At 38.9% G+C, this 18,880-nt stretch overlaps 1 protein-coding gene and 1 pseudogene across 4 annotated transcripts in view; both read right to left on the reverse strand.

Annotated features, from left to right (window-relative positions):
• The window catches only part of DIP2C (disco interacting protein 2 homolog C), a 471,590-nt gene that overhangs the window by 37,160 nt on the left and 415,550 nt on the right, over positions 1–18,880 (reverse strand). The window lies entirely within an intron of this gene.
• Positions 2,751–2,842, reverse strand: LOC136407331 (U6 spliceosomal RNA; annotated as a pseudogene).

Genomic DNA, 18,880 nt, shown 5'->3' on the forward strand with positions numbered 1-18,880 from the left:
ACTTCGGAAAAATACAAAAAAAAAAAAAAAATGACAGGGTCAGCGAAAGTTTGTGCACTTGGAAGGCACACAGGACCTTTCACTGAAGCTCTTCAAGGTGAATGCAATCGTTTAAATAACATCCTTCATGATTCCTCAAATCCTAAATATTAGTTGGAACAAAAGTCAGTCAATAGTCTCTCTAAATTATTCTAATTCATAAATTTTGTTGTAATGGCTCCAAGGTTGTATCTTGAAAAAAATATGTATGATTAGGAACTAATTTCACTTGAAGGTTTATGGAAGAGACAAGATACAGCCTCTGGAACAAAATAATTTACTACACTATTAAGGGTTTGGAGATAGGCAGTTAATATGTAGGTGTTTCCAATTTCAAAAACCCTAAGGTACAAGAATCTGAGATTCTAAGATACATATTAGGTGTGCTTATTTAACAAAATCTTCACTGTGCCAAAGAATGCAAGCCAAATTTTTCTTTAAATAAAGAGATCCCTAATGCACAGATCTGCTCCCAAATATTTAAAGATCACCAAATATTTGCAGAAAGGATCAGCAGGAAAGCAAAGTTATGTATTCCAACTGAAGCTTATCAGAAATGATGAAAAACATGTTTGAAATTGCAAATTATATCAGAAAAGAGAACTAACTTTAAAATTCAGTTGAATAATAAAAATTTTACTCATGGACATACTAAATTATATGACTTTCATAATCATTTATGTAAATGATTATCATAAAATTATTTCTTATTGGTATAAAAGTATCGTATCAGTCAGATATTAAAGTATTTATGAACAAGTGAATTATACTTAAATATCAGCTGTGGATCTGCAGACTCACATCTCAAACAGTACAGAAAATCCAACACATACTTATTCTAACACTTCAGCTGAGTGGCACTTTTACTCTTCAGTGACTCACATGCTCTACTCTAAGGACAGTCTAGTATTAACACATTGCTCCTTAAGTTTATGTAAAAATTCTAAATAGAAATGTGTGAAATAAAGACAAGTTACTGATGTTGGGCATATCTGGTATGCTGGGAGTTTAAAAAGTCAAGGCAGTTTCCCCTCACTGGAGGTCACAGGAGGCAGTTTCCACAGAGTGGATTCTGGGGGTCTACACCTGCAGTGCTTGGTCACGGCACTGGGTTCACCACTGGCCATATCAGCAGCGGAACTTTAAGCAGTGTTCCCATCAGCGTGACCCCAAGCCATGTTCTTTGGCCCTCCTGGCAGATGTGTGTTTTAATAAGGACAATCTTTTCAATATTTTAGTTGAGGTCTAATTTACATACGATGAAAGGGACAGATTTTAAGTGTTCAGTTAGATGAATCTTGACAATTGTATATACCCATATAACTCCCATCTCAAACAGCATATAAAAATTCCTTCTCCCCAGGTAGTGAGTCAACCAATCTCCATATCTCCCAAAAGGCTACAACTTTCTGATTGCTAACACCGTAGATTAGTTTTACCTCTCAGGCTTTATATAAATGGAGCAACACATTTATATTCTTTTGTGTCTGCCTCTTTTACTGAATAAGCTGCATTTGGAATCCATCCACGTTGTTTATTCCTTTAAGTTCTAAGAAGTATTCTATTCTATGTGTGTATCAATAGCTATATTTATGCCCTGGTTGTTGAACATTTAGGGTTATTTCTAGTTTGTGGCTATCATGAAAAAGCTGCGATAAACATTCTTATACAAATGTTTGAAAACATGTTAATTCCTGAGTACATATAGATATGCTGTTCATAGGGCTGAAATACATTTAACTTTATAATGAACCAGAGAATAGCATTTAAGCAATAATCCCTGGGGATAACATGTACACTTCTGTGTGTTTCAATTTCAGCCCAGAAAAGCAACAAAACCAGACAAGCAGTGTGATGGCTGAACTTAGGACCACCTGCATTGACTAAAGACACCACGAGGCTTTCTAATGGTAAGATACATACTCAGCAGCAAAATGATTAAAACTAATCACATAGAAATATGATTGTTGAAACTAACAGTGGGAAATGATAGGGCAACTCTTGAATTTAAAATTTTAGCTTTAGTAGTAGTTAATAGGCTTTGTGATTGATACTTTTAGTTTAAGTCATAATTGATGGGTTTAGAGATTAACGCAAGTAAAACGTTTCAGGAACTGGCAACAAGACCTGCCCTGGCTCCAGGAGGCTGGCAATGAACTATTTGTTTGACAAGAGGACTGCAATCAGTGGTGTCTATGAAATGCCCTTCTAGACCCAGACTCCAGAAAACGTAGCAGCAACAAACCTTCCACCCTGAATCCTGGTCCAGAGCAACTGACCTTTTTCCCACTGAATTCCAAACACCTTACTTAATCTTTTCTCCTTATAAAAAGACTGGCTTGAGATGAGCTGTTAAGAAAGTTTTTACGGTAGAGAACCTACCATCTTCTCAGATCACCAGCCCTCTGATTGAAGTGTCTATAAATATTCAATCCTTGTCTCTACTTTATTGGCTGCATAGTGACAAGCAAAATGAAAGCAGACTTTTCGTTTCAATAAGAAATACACATCACTCCCAAATCAGCAATGAATGAGGGATCTAGTTGGTCCATATCCTCATTGACATTTAGTATTGTCAACCTTTTGATTTTAGTCTAAAAAGTGAGAAATGGAACCACTATGTAATTTTTGTTGTTATGATTTCAATACGGGGTACCATATACTGTACTTTGATTCACCATGAACAAAAGGTGAGTGGGCCTTTGGGAATTTCAAAGTGTGAACTCATCAAGAATTTGCATGTCATCTTTTCCTGGGGCCATGCTAATTTTCTCTAATTTTAGTATATGTGCTACTAAAGCAAGGACACCATGTAATTAAAAAAAAAATTTGTCTTTTTTTGAGCCAATCTGTTTTTTTTTTCTTTTAAGATTTTATTGATTTTAGAGAGAAGAGAAAGAGAGAGAGAAAGGCAGGGGGGAGGAATGGGAAGCATCAACTTATAGTTGCTTCTCATATGTGCCTTGACCAGGCAAGCCCGAGGTTTTGAACCAGCAACCTCAGTGTTCCAGGTCAACACTTTATTCACTGTACCACCACAGGTCAGGCAGACCATGTAATTTTAATTTCCATTTTTCCTGATGAATGATTTTGAGCACCAACTCATACATTTTATTGGTCATTTGAATATAGTGTCTTGTCAAGTGTTCATTCAAGTCTTTTGTCCATTTTTTAAAGATTTTCTTCCTACTGTTGAAGTTTTTAAATATATTCTGAATAGAGGTCCTTTATCAGATATATTATTACAAATACTTTCTCCAATCTGTGATGTCCCTATTTATAATCTTAAATATACTGATTAAAATAAATTTTAACTTTGATGAGGTCCAGTTTATCATGTTTTTCTTTTATGATCAGTGCTTTTTGTGATGCAAGAATTGTGATGTGTGTATTCCAAAATTATGAAGATATTAATAGTTACTTCAAGAAGCTTTACTCTAGAAATTTTATTATAGATATTTAGGTCTATCATCCATTTGGAATTAATTTTTGTGTATTTTATGAGGATGGAACTGAGGTTAATTTCATTTCATCTTCAATTGTTCAAAAATTATTTGTCTAAAACCTTTTACTATTGAATGGAGTTGGTGTCATGGTGGATTTATTTCTGGATTCTTATTTTTCAGTTTTGCCTTGCTGTTTTCTCTTTTGGTCTCTTTTTATGACAGTATTACATTGTTCTGGTCATTACAGCTTTACAGTGAGTTCTGAAATCAGGTAGCTTGAATTCTTCAACACTGTCATCTTCAAGACTGGCTGTTCTATTTCCTTTGCAATTCCATGCCAACTTCAGAATCATCTTGTCAATTTCTTCAGGAAAGCCTCCTATGATTTGATGGAATTGTATTTATTGATCAATTTTTGGGGAAAAAGTCATCTTAAAAATACTGATTCTTCAACTCCCCATTCCATGAATTTGGCATATTCCTTTACTAATTTAAGACTTCTTTAATTTCAGCAATGTTTTGTAATTTTTCATGTACACTTTTATTACATTTATTAAGTACTGTAGTATTTTATATTACTATATACAGCACTGTTTGTTAAAAATTTCATTTTATAGTTATTTAGTGCTTCTCTATAGGAATATAATGAATTTTCTGGTATTAATCTTTATTTTGTTCAACTTCACATATTAGTATTTGTAGTTCCACATGGGTTTTTTTTTTTAAATTTTTAAAGACTTTATTTATTCATTCATTTTAGAGAGGAGAGAGAGAGAGAAGGGAGGAGCAGGAAGCATCAACTCCCATATGTGCCTTGACCAGTCAAGCCCAGGGTTCTGAACCAGTGACCTCAGCATTCCAGGCTGACGCCCCATCCACTGTGCCACCACAGGTCAGGCCACAATGGGTTTTATATGCATACTTGGGCTGTCTGAAAATACTGACAAAATTTTTTCTTCATTTCCAATATTTGTACTTTTCTTTCTTTTTTCTTTTTTGGTCTTATCTCATTGGCTAGGATTTCTGATGCTATGCTGATATTCCTGATTTTAGGGAAAAGACTCTCAAAGTGGATCATTAAGTGTGAGGTTAGCTACAAGCTTTCTGTTTATGCTTCTGTCAGATTGAGGACATTCTCTCTCTTCCTAGTTATCCCACGAATAAGTGTTGAATTCTATTAAACACATTTCCTGTTTTTAATGTGTTAAAACACATTAAATCATATGATTTTTCTCCTTCACTCAGTTCATGCAGTGAATGAGACAGATTGGTTTATTAATGATAAAGTAACTTTGCATTTAAGAAAAACAACCTGTTTGGTTACAATGTGCTACCTTTTTACATATTGCTGAACTCAACATGTGAATATTCTGAGAAATATTTCCATGTGGGATATTGGCCGGGTATTTTCTTTTCTGGGAATATTTTTTGTTAGATTTTAGTATTTAGGTTATTTTCACTTCATAAGATATGTTGAGAAGTGTTTCTTCTTCCTTTATTATCTGAAAAAGGTTTTGTAAGATTGGTGTTTTCCCCGAAACCATCCGGGTCTAGATGTTATATTTTTTTTCCTCCTGTGGAGGTTTTAGATTATAGATTCAGTTTATTAGATTTTCTATTTTTGCTTGTGTTACTTTTGATAATTTTTGTATTTTTCACTTAAGCTGTCAATTTTGGGGCATAAAGTGGGTCATAGTATCCCCTCTTCTTGAAATGTCTGTTGGAGCTGTTGTAAAATCACCTCTTTAATTTCTAATCCATGTATCTTATAGTTTGAAGCTGTTATGAGGTGCATAAAGTTTTAGGATTGTAAGCTTTGATGAATGCACCCCTTTAGCCATACTTCAGCTTTCTTTTGATTAGCACTGATATGGTACAACTTTTCCATCTTTATACTTTTAGTCTCTTTGTGTCTTTATTTTTATTTTTTTTAAATTTCCATTGATTTGAGAGAAAGAAAACAGGGAAGAAAGAAAGGAGGGTGAAGGATGAGAGAAAGAGAGCAGCATCAACTCATTGTTCTACCTCACTGTTTCATTTAATTATGTACTCACTGATAGCTTCTTGTATGTGCCCTGACCAGACCTTGAACCTGAAACCTCAGCATGCCAGGATGATGCTTTACCCACTGAGTCATCAGCCAGGGCTGTCTCTATTTTTAAAGTGGGCTATGCATAGTTGGGTCTTCCTTATGAAAAATCCAACCACATAGAGTGTTTATATCATTTATATTTATTTGATTATTGATATGATGATGCTTAAATCTATCTTATTTTGTATTCATTCCATCTGTTTTTCCTCCTTTTTCTCAGCCTTCTTTTATATTGAGTGTTTTTTATAGATCCATTTTATCTCCTCTATAGGTATGCCAGCTTTAACTCTTTAAAATTTTTTTAATTTAGTGGTTACTTTAGGGTTTATAATATAAAACTTCAATTTACCATAGTCTGCATGGTATAATAACCTTAAAATAGTATAGATAGTATATTTCCATTTCTCTCCTTTCAACTCTGGGCAGTTTTCATACAGTGGATTTTTACACATGTAATCCCACAATATATTACTAGTTTGAAAAAAGCAGTCAGCTATCTTCTAAAGAGATTTAAATAACAAGAAAAAATATTGTAAATTGACCTATGCAGTTCCTATTTTCAGCATTATTTGAACAGATCCAGATATCAATCTAGTATCACTTTCCTGTTGCCTAAAAGATTTTGTTAATATTTTTTGCTTTGTGGGCCTGACGGCAGTAATTCTCAGCTTTTGTGAGGCTAAAAAGTTTTTAATGAGACTTTGCTCTTTGAAAATATTTCCAATAAATATAAAATTCTAGATTGACAGCATTTTTTATTCAGTATTTAAATATGTTCTCTGCCTTCTTCTTTCTTGCATCATTTCTGATAAGCAATTTGAAGTCATTCCTATCTTTGTTCCTCTGTATGTAACTTCATTTTCTCCTGGCAGTTTTTAAGACTTTCACTCTGTCACTGGTTTTGTTCAATTTAATTGAGCAATTACCTCCATGTTATGTTAGAGGTAGCTGAGCTTTGGGATCTGTGGGTTTATAGTTTCATCAAATTTGAATATTTCTTCATTTAATTAATATTTTAGCAAGAGAGAGAGAGAGACAAACAGAAAGGGAAAGAGATGAGAAGCATCAACTTGTAGTTGCAGCACTTTAGTTGTTCATTGATTGCTTCTCAAACATGCCTTTACCTGGAGGCTCCAGCTGAGCCAGTGACCCCTTGCTCAAATCAGCGACCTTGGGCTCAAGCCAGTGACCTTGGGCCCAAGCCAGCAACCATGGGATCATGTCTATGATCCCATGTTCAAGCTGGCAACCTCACGCTCCAGTTGGTGAGCCTGTCTGTGCTCAAGCCAGATGAACCTGCATTCAAGCTGGCGACCTCGGGATTTGGAACCTGGGTCTTCAGTGTCCAAGGTTGAATGCTCTATTTACTGAGTCACTGCCTAATCAGGTTCTTTATTTTTTTCTGGAACTCCCTCATTCCTCCTTTTTGGAGGAACTCTAATTACATGTATATTAAGCCCCTTGCAATTTCCCCAAGGTTCACTAATGCTCTTTCCATTTTTTTACATTATTTTTTCTATCTTTTAGTTTGAAAAGTTTCTATTGCTATGTGTTCCAGTTCACTAATCTTTTCTTCTGCAGTTGATTCCATCCAGTTTATTTTTCATCTCACATATTATAATTTTCACTTCTAGAAGTTCAATTTCAGTTTTTTCTTCTTTTCAAAATCCCACGTTTCTTCTTAACTTCTGACTATATGAAATATGGTTAAAGTAACTCTTTTAGTATCTTTGTCTATAAACTCAAAATCTGTGTCAGTTTGGTTTTGATTGATATTTCTCCTCATTGTGGATCATATTTACCTGCTTCTTGTTATGCCTGGTAATTTTGGTAAGATGTCAGACATTGTAAATTTAACCTTGCTGGTTGCTAGATATATCTGTATTCCTATAAATTCTTGAACTTTGTTCCATATCACATTACTCGGGAAGAGTCTGATCCTCTTGGTTCTTCCTTTTAAGATTTGTTAGGTGGGGCCAGAATGATGCTCTCATGAATGATGAGATTTTTTAGTCTGGCTGGTGGGAACAAACACTACTCCCTTGAATTTTTTTAGTTGTTCCTGCTTCTAACTTTGGGTAGTTTTCTAATATGAACTGATGTTTTAATCAGGGGATGTGGATTGGTATTCACCTGAATACCTGGGGAGGATCTCTTTGGCACCGTCTTGTGAACTATAGCAGCCTTTGTCTCCTCAGACTCTCAGCTCCATCTCCTCCACTAAAGGAGCAAATAGTCTCTGCCTCAATTTCCCTCCCTGCACCATGGTCAAAAAACTCTCTCAAGGCAGCAAATCATAGGAAATCATGGGATTAACCTGTGTCTCTGTTCCTTGCTGCCTGAGGTCCAGTGTCTTCTTCATATATTTGTCCACTCTTGGTTTGTTTCAGTAAAGAGAGCAAATCTGGTCCCTGCTGCTCCATCTTGGCCAATAGAGGCAGTCTCTATTTCTAATACTTGTAACTTGTTCCCTCCCTCCTACTCTGTCAGATGTATTTAGGTATAATTTGCATGCAATAAAATTTTCCCTTAAGCATACAGGTTGGTTTTAACAAATGTAAACAGTCATTAACCACTATCATAGTCAAGATAGCAAAGTTTCATCACTCCAAACATCCTGTCCTGCCCGTCTGCAGTAATGTCTGGCTTCCTTCACTCAGCAAACTTTTTTAAGATTCATCCATGCTGTTCCATGTAGGAGCTGTCTACTCCTTGCCATGACCAAACAGCATTTCCACTGCATAGACTATAACTCATCCTTCTCGTCTCAGCTAATGGATACTAAGTTGTTCCTAATTCTTAATGATTATGAACAAGACAGTTATAAACAAGTGTGTTAGGCCCCTAGGAGCACATACACTTTCATCTCTCTTGGGTAAACACCCAGGAAAGGAATTGCTAGGTCATATGGTAAGTTCATATTAGATTGCACAAGAAACTGACATAGTGTTCTCCAAAGCAGCTGTGCTATTCCAACAGTAAAGTCCAGAGCTCCAGTAACTGCCTCCATCCTTGCCAGCACTTGGTATCATTAGTCTGTTTCTTCCTTTTCCTAATGATGAGTAGAGCTAGAAGTTTATCAAATTTATTTTGTTAAAGAATCAACTTTTAACTGTCTTGACTTCCTCTATTCATCTACTTTCTATTTTTCATTTCTACATTACTTTTATTTTTTCTTCAAAAGAAGCAAAAACTTAGCTTCTTTGCTGGGCTGGAATTTGGTGGTTTATGCTATGAACTGGCAAACTGGCTAAAGAAAACACTTTCACAGAGACCAGCAAACCCCTGAGCACAAGCAAACAAAACAAAACCAAAAAGTGCCTGACCAAGTGGTAGTGCAATGGATAGAGCATTGGACTGGGATGAAGAGGACCTAGCTTCAAAACCCCAAGGTTGCTGGCTTGGGCACGGTCTCACCAGCTTGAGCGCAGGGTCGCTGGCTTAGTGTGGGATCATAGACATGACCCTATGATTGCTAGCTTGAGACCAAAGGCTGCTAGCTTGAAGCCCTAGGTTGCTGGCTTGAGCAAGGGGTCACTCGCTCTGCTGGAGGCCCTCAGTCAAGGCACATATGAGAAAGTAATCAATGAACAACTAAGAAGCCGCAAAGAAGAATTGATGCTTCTCATCTCTCTCCCATCCTATATGTCTGCTCCTATCAGTCCCTCTCTCTTTCACAAAAACAAACAAAAAACAAACCTCTCAAAACAAAAACAAAAATGCTTGCTCTGTTGTTATAGTCTTCTAGGAACACAGCCATGCCCATTCATTCACATATCATCTGTGCTTCGAGCTCTGCCACCAGAGCTGAGTCCATGTGAAGGGATTGTATAGGCTGCCGGCCCAAGGTTTTTACTCTTTGCCCCTTCAAGGAAAAGTGCCACTGAGTCTTCTGCTTCAAGGACTGCTGGTCCACAGACTGACATTAAATCTTGGTTGTTTCTGTGGGTGCTGCTGAGGTTAAAGAACAAAGGAGAAGCCAGACACTTCTATTCTTGGTTCAAAGCATAGACAGAAAACTTTCAATGTCTGATAAAGGATCTGATTCACGTGACAAGAGACAATCCAAACCAAACTGGTCATTTAGTTGCAAAGCTTGTTGAGTTCAACCTTTGCTGGACATCTGATCATAGCCTCGTAGGACCCTAAATTCTTCAGGTGGCTATCCCCAAAGTTCTGAGACATTCAGATGGAAAGACGTACTTAGCACCTGGCAGAGCCAAGAGTTTCAGTGTGGTAATGCCCAGTAACCAGCACATGTCAGACATGCAAACACATTATCCAAAGAAATGAGTGTGCCTCTTCTTTTCTCTCCATTCATATCATAATTTTACACAAATTCCTTCTGTCCATGGTGGTGAACTTTACAATCTAGTTGACAGCTTACAAAATATTTGTGGTAGACTGGCCATTACCTGGGAACCTTGGACCTGGCAGTGGTCACGGTAATTGCTGGTGCTTCAGTTTTTCTCTGTTAGACCGAGTGTGGACGTGTTATTAGTGAAAGTTGCATTATGATTTTTCTTGAGGGGGAGGCATGACATTTAAGAATGGGATGAAGAGGCCCTGGCCGGTTGGCTGAGTGGTAGAGCGTCAGCCTGGCGTGCAGAAGTCCCGGGTTCGATTCCCGGCCAGGGCACACAGGAGAAGCGCCCATCTGCTTCTCCCCCCCCCCCTCCTTCCTCTCTGTCTCTCTCTTCCCCTCCCGCAGCTGAGGCTCCATTGGAGCAAAGATGGCCCGGGCGCTGGGGATGGCTCTGTGGCTTCTGCCCCAGGCGCTAGAGTGGCTCTGGTCGCAACAAAGCGACGCCCCGGAGGGGCAGAGCATCGCCCCCTGTTGGGGCGAAGAATGGGATGAAGAAAATGTGTTGATGTTGGAGAGCCTAGAAGATGAGCTGAAGTAGCTGTTGGTCGTTCCATTTTTTTTTTTTTTTTGGATTTTTCTGAAGCTGTAAACGGGGAGAGACAGACTGACAGACTCCCACGGGCGCCCAACCGGGATCCACCCGGCACGCCCACCAGGGGGCGACGCTCTGCCCACCAGGGGGCGATGCTCTGCCCCTCCGGGGCGTCGCTTTGTTGCGACCAGAGCCACTTTAGTGCCTGGGGCAGAGGCCACAGAGCCATCCCCAGCGCCTGGGCCATCTTTGCTCCAATGGAGCCTCGGCTGCAGGAGGGGAAGAGAGAGACAGAGAGGAAGGAGAGGGGGAGGGGTGGAGAAGCAGATGGGCGCTTCTCCTGTGTGCCCTGGCCGGGAATCGAACCTGGGACTTCTGCACGCCAGGCCGACGCTCTACCACTGAGCCAACCAGCCAGGGCTGGTCGTTCCATTTTGATCACTAAGTATCTAAACACTCTTTCTTTTTAGAACTCCTCTACTTTCAGAGCCCGGCTGCATACAGAGCCTCTGTCCCTCTGTAGTAACTAAAAATATCCAACACTCTCCTTCCCAGGTTTCCTGGAAGCCAGCATGTGGATAGGGAATGAAGCCTGCTAATTAGCTGCATCCATTCATGGCACGAGGGAACAAGCTCTCATCCTTGGCAGTGACATGGGCCAGGCAGCAGATGTATTAGTGGTGGAGCCTGATGTCCCAGGCCAGCTGGTCAGTGGTACAAACTTATGATCACTGGCATCCTCACATGAACGGTGCTATGGAATGAGCTGTTCCAGGCTGCACAGTCCTAAATCTGGTTTTCTAGTTCCTCAGTGATTTCTGAGAGCAAACCAATGACATTGTAACAAATTCCCTCTCATTTCAGTTGCCAAATAGGGTCCTGCTGCTTACAAAGTAGAATACTGACTGATATACTGGGTAACTGAGAACTTAGGGCCCATGATCTCCAAGGTTAATTTTCATGATCTAGGGCAACCTACACCAGGGGGAGAAGATGTGAAAGTTTCGGCTGAATGCGATCAATCCCCTGGAGCATAAACCCCCCCAGCAGCACCTTGTTTATTTTCACTTCCCTCACTGAAAAGCAGTGTAGGGGAAAATGAATTGAGAGCTCAAGTTAATTAAAGGCTTATTATGACTATTCAGTTTACTTTGAGAATAACTAAAGATTTATATCACCCTCTGAGCCTCCGCTTTTTAAAACTATCAATGATTCTACCTCACCTCATCAGAGTGACTGTATTTGTCTTTTCATTGTATGAGTTTCAAGATTTCAGGTTGACTATAACTGTTACTGATATAATTCCACATAGCTATCCCCAATAAAGTTAAATCTCAGATAAATTGTTATGTTTCTATAAAATAACAAGGTTTCTGTGTCAGGTGGCTTAAAAGATTTTTCCTAATAAAGTAAAAATTGAAATCTCTTTTGGAAAATAGAAGACCTCATTTCTCCCCTCCTTTCTGCTGGTGAGGAGGATGCTAATTTTTATTACAATGAAATGAATTTTTAAATCCAATACAGCCAAAGATCTTTCAGCTTATACTCTGAAAAGTAATTGCGGCTGTAGGCAATGTCTTTTGCAGAGATTAATAAACAAGTGACACTTCTTAAGAGTACTAAGAGAGCTTGACCAGGTGCTGGTGCAGTGGATAGAGTGTCGGACTGGGATGCCAAGCACCCAGATTTGAAACCCTGAAGTTGCCGTTTTGAGCGTGGGATCATCGACATGACCCTGTGGTCACTGGCTTGAGTCCAAGGTCACTGGCTAGGCTGGAGCTCCCTGTCAAGGCACATATGAGAAAGCAATCAATGAACAACGAAGGTGCCGCAACAAAGAATTGATGTTTCTCATCTCCCTTCCTGTCTGTCTCTCCCTCTTTCTCTAACAACAGCAAAAAAAAAAAAAGTACTAAGAGAAATTTATTTAATGCTAATTAACCTCAGAAGTCATTAATTTGCTCTTTCTAAAGCCCCACTTTTGTCATAAATTCAACCAATAGAAATTGTTTAAGGCTTTGGCAGTTTGGCTTAGTGGATAGAGTGCCCAGCATGTGGAAGTCCCAGTTTTCATTCCCAGTTAGGGCTCAGGGCACACATTAGAAGTGACCATATGTTTCCCTCTTCTCCCTTTCTTCCCCTCGCTCTAAAAATAGCTTGGCTGCCTGACCAGGCGGTGGCGCAGTGGATAGAGCATCGGACTGGGATGCGGAAGACCCAGGTTCAAGACCCGAGGTCGCCAGCTTGAGCGAGGGCTCATCTGGTTTGAGCAAAAAGCTCACCAGCTTGAGCCCAATGTCACTGACTCAAGCAAGGGGTTACTCGGTCTGCTGAAGGCCCGTGGTCAAGGCACATAAAAAAAAAAAAAAAAAAAAAAAAAAAAATTAAAAAAAAAAAAATAATAAAAATAGCTTGGCTGATTTGAGCATGGACCCCAGATGGGGATTGTGGGGTAGAGCTCCATTGGGGCACATGCAGGAGTCTATCTGTCTTCCTCTCACTTAAAAAAAATTGTTTCAAATTAAAGTCATTTTTTTTGCCTGACCAGGCAATGGTGCAGTGGATACAGCATTGGACTAGGATGCAAAGGACCCAGATTTGAAACTCCAAGGTCACCCTGGATGAGCGTGGGCTCATCCAGCTTGAGCACAGACTCACCAGCTTGAGTGCAGGGTCGCTGGCTTGAGCGTGGGATCATAGACATGATCCCATGGTTGCTGGCTTGAGCCCAAAGGTCGCTGGCTTAAAGTCCAAGGTTGCTGGCTTGAGCAAGGGGTCACTCACTCTGCTGGAGCCCCCCAGTCAAGGCACGTATGAGAAAGCAATCAATAAACAACTAAGGTGCTGCAACAAAGAATTGATGCTTCTCATCTCTCTCTCTTCCTGTCTGTCCCTATTTGTGTCTCTGTCTTTGTCACCAAAAATAAATAAATAAATAAATAAATAAATAAATAAATACAGTCATTTTTAAGAGTTAAAGATCCTGGGAAATTTTGTTCCTATGTATAACAAATGGTTTGTACTTCTACATTTTTCTTCTTTAGAGTCTACAGTTCAGCAATAGTTCAAATAAAGTCAAAGTTATCCACACTGTTCTATGAGTCCATTCCTAAAGCTATGACATAGAACTCAAAGGGACAATGTCTTAACAATTAATGTGGCAAGTTCTGTCTCAAAATTATAAATGGTGACACAAGTCATGAGGTTTCTAAGATGTAAGAGCTGAAAGACAGCTTCATATTAATTATTGTCTCAATTTTGTTTTTTTATCTTTAGGATTATCTAATTTAAAATTTTATATTTGCCCATTTGTGTATCTGAATATAACATATTTGTCAGTTTTTATGATTTCTGCTTATGAAACAAACATCAGGGTTTCACACGATAGCACATGAGAGCAGGCGTCACAGGGTTACTGCAGTGCTACTCTGAGTGTCGCACACAGCTGCTCCTAGTGTGCCCCCGCCATGCCAATGAAAACCCACCTCTTATAGCACATCCTGCACAGAGGTGTGTGTCTTTTGAACTACTCCACTTAGGTCACACAGAAGTAGCAGATCTAATTTAAAATGTTAGAGGAAAGAAAACAGTAAAAAAAAAAAGAGGACAGGCTACTCTGCCTACACACAGTTCAATTTTGCAAATACTTAATTTGCAAAGCTCTTATTTCATTGGATACTCACAATGCAGAACTGTTTAACAGGTTGCCCCGCCTGACTGTACAGTCCACAGCAAGAAACACTGTGTTCAGTGCCTACTGTATTTCCCTGCTTTGCCAATTAGGGAAGTTCACTTCACTTCTCTGAGCCTCAGTTTCTCTCAATACACAATGAAATGACTGAAATTATCCTCCGTGAGCTGTAGAACTAGCTAACTAGATGACATCTGGAACTGAAGGGTCTGATACACTTCTTAAAGAGTGGTGGTGTTTCCTTATTTTTTGTGAGTGTGCATGTCTTTCCATACACGCAGCCCTGGACCTGCTGTCTGAGATGCCAGTGCTGCAGGAAGCCTGGAGTGCATTAAGTCCCAATTTCCACTCACAAGGAAGTGTCACTGTTAGGCCTAAGTTCAAAGTTGTTCCCAGCAGCTGCCAGTTTCAGTTAAGATTAAAAGAAAATAGCTGACCCTAACAAAATCACAATACTCTAGCCCCACGCCAGTTTCAGTCAAGTTGTAAAAGTAACTACACATGAATCATGATAGTTTCCGTAAGATCCAACCTCAGGCTGAAAGGAACCTTCCATGTTCGAGGGCACAAAGGAGCTGCCATGAAAACCTCTGCCAGACCAATGGACAAGGCTAAGCAGATGCCAGCAACATGTGCCAACCATTCTCCAAATAACCTCTCCGCCTTTGCTCTGAGAGGTTGCTGTCCTTAATATATGACCTCCGCAGTTCAAACAAGCCTCAAATCAATACCCTTTTTGATCAATTTTGAACTGCTGTGACTTCTTTCTGGCCGTACCTAACAGTGACAAGTGACACTGTGGACTTTCAGTTGCTGGAGGTTTATACTGTGTTTCATTCCAGAGAAAATTCAGTGCTGCCATGTACTTACTTCACACGGGGGGCTTGACTGTGTTCAAAGAAATATGCCTCTTTTCTCTAATGTGAATCCTGTCTGCAGGAACAAGGACTGTATTCAGTACTTCCATGAAATGGATTCATTTCAAGAAGTGACTATGTGACTATGTAAGACACTGGGTTCTCTAACAGTTTTTCACAGACCAGAGGAGAAGAAAGTCAGTTACGTAAGTATATATTTATAAAATGTGTAGAAAGGATAAAGTAGGAGGGAGAAAGGGCCATGGGAAGTCAAAGGAAGGGAATATTTCCAGCTAGAGGGATCAGAAACAAGTCCTGAAAAGAGAAGCCATTTTCACTATGTGAAGATGGTGGCAGCCCACTGCAGGCCCAGAGCAGCAGGGTCAGGGTGTTAGAAAGTAAAATATGAATGATTCTAAGGTTAAACAATGCCATTTTGTATTGGGGGGATTATACACGGGGGGGAGAGCAGCTTGAGGCTGGATTGTGAAAGGTTTAGGGTGCCATCAATGAAGACTATTCTTGCAAAGTAAAAATAAACCCCTAACTTATCTCTGTATAACTTAAATTCTCACGTTATCAGTTATGTCTTACTCTCAATCATAAAAACATGTCAGTTGTTTCCTTTCCCAAAGAGCAGGTAACCCTTTGGAAAGTGGTACCCGGGGTCTTCGCCAAACACTGTGCCAGACACCTGTAAACCCCACATGGCTTGGACATAGCTCCAAACATTCCTTGTTTGGACAGACGTGGAAACTCTTCCGTTCTAACTGAGCTGCCCTCCACTAAAATGCTCAGAGTCAAAGTGTAGGCCTGCTGAGTAAGAAAGACAAATAATCCAAGAAAACAATGTCATTAAAAAAACAATGAATTGACTGAAAACAAATATGCCCACTCACTAATTTCACACATATGGTAATTGTGGTGCTCCACAAAGAAAACTGCATGCATTTTTCAATGCCTTTAAATATTTAGGTACAGGATTTGGAATGTCTTAGCTTTTTGTGTTTATTATTACACTGGGGAACAATTTTTTTTTCCATTTTCTGTTGCATGAGGTTTTAGAACTGTTTCTATATACTTCTGCATTGCTGATTCCAAATCTGAAATCCGTTTTTTGATGCATGCTCTAGTTTTTATGCAATTCTAATTTCTTTTTGTTACAGTTAATGGCATGCATTGGTTTTTAAATTGGAGTTCAAGGACGACTCTTGGATTGAACATAACCACAATGCAATTAATGGTTTACAAACATCACTTTTACATAATTGTAGTTGTTTTTAAATGTAAAAAAGTATTATCTGATATAAACACACTCTTATTTTGTTTTAAGATCGAATCATGGCTTTTCCGAGTAGGCGTAAATGTAAGAATAGTCCTGACACTTTCTGTTATATATGTAACTGTTATACACTTCAACGTCAAAGGCGCAATATTTCATCATTTGTGACACATGCATATATTGCCTATTTTCAAGTTCCCCTTGGTGATCAAGACAAGAATTAGGCTCCTCATACTGTGTCATAATTGTGAGGAAATGCTTTGTGACTGGACAAAAGGAAAACACAAAGGAATGCCTTTTGGTATTCCCATGGTTTGGTGTGAACCTAAGGACCACAGCAGTGACTGTTATTTCTGTCTGATCCATACAGAGGGCATCGGCAAGAAAAAATGGCATATGATCGCATATCCTAATATTCCTTCAGCAATATGACCTATCCCACACTCTGAGACACTCCCAGTTCTAGTTTTCAATGATTTTATTTCTTCTAAGGACGAAGAAAGTGAACATGGTGATCAAGTGTATTTTGATAAAATGCATGAAGAAATAGTTGTAGAATCTGAAGGGTCTTCTTCTGATGCCAAGCAGTCATTAACCCCTCAGCAGTTTAGCCAACTCAAATTGAATGACTTAGTAAGAGATTTGGCCCATCAAAGAAAGCAGCTGAGTTATTAGCCTCCAGGCTTTGAGAAAAGAATGTACTTCACCAGTAAGCTCAAGTGTCCCATTTCAGGAAGCGTGAACAAATTTCGGTGGACTTTTTTTACGAAGACAAACACTTTGTTTACTGTCATGATATCTGTAGCCTTCTCAGCCAGCTAGGTGTTACCACTTACAGTCCAACAGAATGGTGGCTATTTCTTGACAGCTCTAAACGGAGCCTGAAATGTGTTCTCCTACACAACGGTAATGTTTATGCAGTGATTCCAATTGATTATTCAACTCATCTGCGAGAAGATTATAATGACATAAAAATTGTCCTCGACTTTCTGAAGTATGAGGTGCATAACTGGATCATTTGTGTAGATCTTAAAATGGTAAATTTCCAACTAGGACAACAGAGAGGTTTCACAAAGTTTCCTTGCTTTCTGTGTTTGTGGGACAGCTGAGCTCGGGAAAAACACTGGACACAGAAGGAGTGGCCGAAACGTGAAGCTCTGGAAGTAGGGATGCAAAATATTGTGAATGAACCTATAGTTAATTGAGACAGGATCATTTTTCCCCCACTTCACATCAAACTTAGCTTACTGAAGCAGTTTGTTCAGGCTTTGAATACAGAAAGTGAATGCTTTCAACATATTATTTCTGCTTTTCCTGCCTTGTCTTTCGAGAAGATAAAAGCAGGTGTATTCAATAGACCTCAAATTCAAACCCTCAAACGTGACGAAGAATTTGCCAGGAAGATGAATAAGGAGGAGAAAGCAGCATGGCAGTCTTTTGTGGCAGGTACAAAGAACTTCCTTGGCAACAAAAAAGCAGAAAACTATAAACCTCTGTTTCAAAGGATGCTGTTGGCTTTTTGTGACATTGGATGTAACATGAGCTTTAAGATTCACTTCCTGAACAGTCACTTTGAGAAGTTTCCCAAAATTCTTGGAGCTGTTAGTGATGAGCAGACTACTGCTGGAGCATCAAACGAAATTGTCCTCAACAAGTATACAAATGCAAGAGCTACAAATGCAAATTTTTGCCTGAATAGAATTTAAATATGTTTTGTGCAAATTTTATCATTAAAATGTTTTAATATGTTCTATTTCAAAATTGTAGACAAATTCTGATGTAATCATAATTTTTAGTGTATTTACTGCATTATATAAATTATTACATTTTCACAAAGATGATGCCCCAAAAGATATTCTACTTCATTATGTTAAACTAAATGTTGAAAATTGTACAATAAGATGGAAACCTAAAATCTTGAATTGCAAAAAAAAACTGTAGCTTACAGAGAAAAACTAATGTCATATTTGAGATCAGCACAATCGAATTAGTAAGAATAAGTGTTTTTGTGGATGCAACAAAAATTTTGTTCCCCAGTGTTGTTATATATTATTATTATTATTTTTTTTTATATCAAGGTATTCATGATGATTATCTCTGGGTAGATGAAATTTAGGTTGTCATTTTCTGGTACCGTTTTCTAAAACATAATGAAATGTATCAGGTCTTATAGAAGTACAACAGGAGCAGGAGACAGGGTTTCTGCCCTCACACCTGGGCTAAGTTTGCTCTGTTTGTGTGGTACCATTTTTAATTTTTCAATAATGAATAGAAAGTGAACATTTCACTGACTGGCCTAAAGGTTTTGCACTTGCTGCCAACTTTGCCTGAATTGTACACTTCACTCACTTCACAAGGCACTTAGCTGAAATGTCACTTCCTAGAGGCCTCCTTGGCCACCCTTCCCAAAATTGCCTCCTGTTGTCCAAACCATTCTTTACCCTCTCACTCGCAATATTTTTACTAAAAATATTTTACTCACTCACTCAAAAAGAATGTAGCTCATCTCATTGATTATGAGGAAATGTTCAATGAGAACAAAAACTTTGTTGTAAGTAACCATCTTTGGGGTCTA

This window comes from Saccopteryx leptura, chromosome 5, assembly GCF_036850995.1.
Source record: "Saccopteryx leptura isolate mSacLep1 chromosome 5, mSacLep1_pri_phased_curated, whole genome shotgun sequence".
NCBI lineage: Eukaryota > Metazoa > Chordata > Mammalia > Chiroptera > Emballonuridae > Saccopteryx > Saccopteryx leptura.